Raw genomic sequence first — 5,036 nt, forward strand, 5'->3', positions numbered from 1 at the left:
CCTCTACTTATATTAAGAAATTTAAATATCTTTCCCAAACTTATAGTCTCACCTGGCATGATGTTCATGTTATTCTTTCTTCCACTCTCACTGCAGACGAACAAGCCCGTATCCAACAGGAAGCACAGAACCACGCTGACCAAGCCCATTTAACAGACATAACTTTCCCACAGGAGCAGCAGTGGTTCCAATAACTGAACCAAACTGGTTCCACCAGCAAGGCCACCATTATTGTGTTCCAATATCTCATAGCAGGCATGCAAGCAGTCTCCAATAAGGCAGCAAACTTTGATAAACTGAGGGAAATTACCCAGAGTCCAGATGAGAATCCAGCTCTGTTTCTTAACCACCTTACAGAGGCCCTTACTAACTGGACCCTAAATCTCCCTCTGGGGCTACAGTGCTAGCAACCCACTTCACTTCTCAATCAGCCCCTGACATAAGAAAAAAGCTGAAAGGAGCTGAGGAGGGCCCTCAAACCCCCACCTGAGATCTGGTGAAAATGGCCTTTAAAGTCTATAATGCCCGAGAGGAATCAGCCGAACTGGCCAGGCAAGCTTGTTTACAGAAAAAGGTGACACTCCAGTCCCAAGCCTTGGTAGCTGCCCTGCGGCCTGCGGCTCCAGCGAGAGCTTCAGAGGGGGACCAGCAATCCTCTCCACGAGGGGTTTCCTTCAAATGCAGATGCAAAGGTCACTGGGCTCGGCAATGTCCAAACCCATGGCCCCCCCACCAGGCCATGTCCCGCCTGCAAACAAGCAGGACACTGGAAGAGTGACTGCCCTATGGCCGGTCCCTCCCTAGTGCCTCTACGCAGGGGTGTGGCCAGCCAGGCGGTCCCTTCCCATGAACTTATGGGATTCACAGAAGACTGAAGAAGCCAGGACTCGACACCCCCATCACCCTCGCAGAGCCCAGGGTAATGTTCCAGGTAGCGGGTAAGTCCATAACTTTCCTTGTGGACATGGGGGCTACCTATTCTGTCTTGCCTGCCCACCCTGGGCCTTTATTTCCTTCCCGGATTTTGGATGTGGTAATTGATGGGAAACCCTCCTTCCCAAGCAGAACAACTAGATTAGGCTGTGCCCTGGCCCTCCATCCTTCTACACACTCATTCCTAGTTATTCCCTCCTGTCCAGGCCCCCTCCTAGGAAGAGATGTTCTCCAACTCCTAGGATCCACCCTGCAGCTTCTTCCCAGGAACACTGCTAGTGCTCACTTCTTTCACCTCTGTTTTGTACATTCTCTAGCGCCCCCACACCACCTACCCTACCATTGCCCCAGACCTGGTCGACCCCCAAGTCTGGGACACTTCTGAGCCAGTCCTTATCCAACTGAAACCCCAAGCTACGTTTTCTTCACATCCCCAGTTTCCAATTTCCCATACTCACAGGGAAGAACTTAAACTCATTATAGACAGGTTGCTTACTCAGGGACTTCTTATCCCTACTGACTTCCCTTGTAACAAGCCCATATTGCCAGTACATAAACCCTCAGGAACCTATCACTTGGTCCAGGATCTCCATCTAATTAATGAGGCAGTTATTCCCATCCACCCGGTGGTTCCTAACCCTTACACCCTTCTTTCCCACATTCCCCCTTCTACAACCCACTTCACAGTTCTGGATCTCGAAGACTCGTTCTTTACAGTTCCCCTCCACCCTGACTCCTATTACCTCTTTGCCTTCACATGGGAGGATCCTACATCCTTTAGGTCTCAACAGCTGACATGGACAGTTTTACCCCAAGGCTTCTGGGACAGTCCTCACCTTTTTGGGCAAGGCTCAGCTCAGGATTTGGCTACTTGTGACTTGGGAGATAGCACACTCCTACAATATGTGGATGACCTCCTCCTATGCAGCCCATCCCTCAAGGCCTCCCAGACTCACACTGCCCAGCTCCTCAACTTCCTGGGGTCTTGAGGCTATCAAGTCTCTCCAGTCAAAGCCCAACTCACCACCCCTTCAGTCACATATTTGGGCATACTCCCCACTCCTACCTCTAAGAGTCTCACAACAGACAGAATCCAAGCCCTGTGTGACTTACAGCTGCCAGAAACAGCAGATTACATTCTCTCCTTCCTGGGTTTAGCTGATTTTTTTCAGATACTGTGTTCCTAATTTTGCACTTCTTGCTAAACCCCTATTTCAGGCAGCAAAGGAAACTCCACATGGGCCCCTTACCTCTCCCAAAATGATAGCTAAATCTTTTTACAAGTTCAGGGATGCTCTCATGTCCTCCCCTGCTCTCTCTCTCCCCAACCCTAACTGTCCTTTCCACCTCTTCATGGATGAAAAACAGGGTGTTGCCACTGGCCTCCTCATGCAACCAACTGGACCTTCTTACAGACCGGTGGCATATCTCTCCAAGAAGCTTGATTCCACAATTTATGGGTGGCTACCATGTCTCTGAGCACTGGTGGCAGCAGCTGAATTAACTAAGGAAGCTCTAAAACTCACTCTACACCAACCAATAACTGTGTTTTCAACTCATAGACCGCAGGACCTCTTAAGCCATAAATCCCTTCCACTCCTGAGCCCATCACAGATTCAAGAATTTCATCTCCTTTTTATAGAAAACCCCACCATTGCTCTCTGTTCTTCTCTCAACCCTGCTCCACTTCTTCCACTGTCCCCTCCTCCCTTGACCATCAGTCATTCTTGTCCACAGGTGCTGGAAGCCCTATGGTCACCTCATGAAGACCTCTTTGATTACCCACTCCCCTTACCTGACGTAACCATTTTCGTAGATGGCAGTTTTGTGGTGGGTAGAGATGGACACTGTAGAGCTGCTTACGCAGTTGTCACCACCGCCTCAGTTCTGGAAGCCGATTGCCTTCCAGAGGGACCACTTCCCAAAAGGCTGAACTCTTTACTCTGATCAGGGCTCTAATTTTATCCAAAGGTAAACAGGTCAAAATCTACGCAGATTCCAAATATGCCTTCTTGATTACACACTCACATTCAGCTATTTGGAAGGAGCGTGGATTTCTCACCACAAAGGGATCACCAGTGGTCAACGCCTCTCTAATTTCTAAACTCTTGGAGGCACTCCAGTTGCCCAGACAAGTTGCCATCATACACTGCAGAGGGCACCAAAGATCTTCAGACCCTATAACCATGGGTAATAACAAGGCGGACTCTGTAGCACGGGAGCTAGCAACAAAATCTTCAACAGCCCCCATTTTATCCCTATCCACTACAATTAAACCTAAATATTCTCCACAGGAACAGGAGGACCTAATGACCTGGGGCAGTCATCTCGGGGATGGTGGCTGGATTTCCCTGGGGGACCAGATCGCCCTTCCCGAGCAGCGAGCTTCCAGCTTATTGGTGGACATTCATACCTCTCTTCATGTTGGCCCCAAGCCTCTCCTGCGGTTTCTCCAGCCCCTCGTTTACCTTCCAGAAATGAGAGCCGTTCTGGAGCAGATCCACTCCACCTGCCCAGTCTGCTCCACAGTGTCCTCACAAGGGGGCCTCAAACCCAAACTCCCAACACATCAGTTGAGAGGTCATCAGCCAGGTGAAGACTGGCAAGTCGACTTCACCCACATGCCCAGACACAAAAATCTCCATTATTTACTTACCCTGGTTGATACTTTTTCAGCCTTCTCCACCCCCAAGGAAACTGCATTCATTGTTGCCTCCATCCTCATTGAGCAGATTATTCCCAGATTTGTACTTCCTGCATCCATCCAGTCAGACAACAGTCCAGCCTTCACCTCTCAGGTTGTTCAACTAGTCTCCAAAAGCCTCAACATCACCTGGAGACTCCACATTCCCTACCGACCCCAATCTTCGGGTAAGGTGGAAAGGGCTAACGGCATTCTCAAGGACCATCTCACTAAACTTGCTGTTGAACTTAGACTTTTTGGCCCAATCTCCTTCCATTGGCCCTTACCTGAATCCGGGCAGTCCCTAGAGCCCCCTCAGGCCTCAGCCCCTTTGAGCTACTCTATGGGCGCCCTTTCCTAATTAACCAGAACTTCCCAATCACCCCTCCTCCTTTAGCATCTTATCTACCCTACCTCACGCTCTTGCACAAACTCCTAAGGGAACACGCAGACTGCTACCTTCCAGCGCCATCCACAGCCTCGTCTCCAGCTGGACCACAAACCAAATCGGCCATCGTTCCTCTCCAACCAGGAAATGCAGTTTTTCTTCGAGAATTACATCCTCAATCACTACAACCTCGCTGGACTGGACCTCACACAGTTATACTTACCACCCCAACAGTGGCCAAACTTCTGGGCCACTCCCCTTGGTACCATGTCTCCCGCCTTAAAAGAACACCCTTCCAGGATACCCAGTCCTGGACTTCCACTGCAGTGGGACCCACCAGACTTAAAATCTCTCACCAGCCCCCTATTACTTTACTAATCATTAATTTCTCTCAAGCCTCTGTCCCAGCCTACAGGTGGTTCTATGCCCAGGAAATGTGGCAGATGGGTGGAGACTCCTTCTCCAAGATTGTGGCAGAAAAGGACTGTTCCCCCACAGGGTGTGACTGGGAAATCACCCTCGATCTCAAGGATTTTAAAACTATATCTGTCTCTTCTTGCTATGTCTGTATGGTTTGCTTCCTATTTGACCAAAATCAGCCATACTGCAAGACAGAGTCTGCCATATATGGAGGGTGCCCCTATAATGCCTGTAAAAGACATTTCCCAGAGCCCTGCTGGGGGAATGCAATAAGAATCAACATCAAAGACCCCTGGACCCCAAGATGGGCCTCAGGGGTTGACACAGGGCCAACAGCCAACCATCCTGTGGCTTCACTTAGAATCTGGAGAGCTTATATTCAGGTAATTCCTCAGGTTCACCTAACCATTCAATAACAGGAAAAGGGGATCCAACACCAGCTCAATGCAGCTACACAGCCTCATGCTAAGCCTTTCTTATGGCTTATTCTGATACATCAAGGTCTCCAACTTCTCTATTTCTCCAGAGTCAATAACATTTCAGATTGCTTTCTCTGTGCAGGTTTGGACCGGACCCCCCTAACAGCTGTTCCTATGAGTACCCTCCTTAACA

The sequence above is a fragment of the Sciurus vulgaris genome (genome assembly GCF_902686455.1).
Source record: "Sciurus vulgaris genome assembly, chromosome: 1".
NCBI lineage: Eukaryota > Metazoa > Chordata > Mammalia > Rodentia > Sciuridae > Sciurus > Sciurus vulgaris.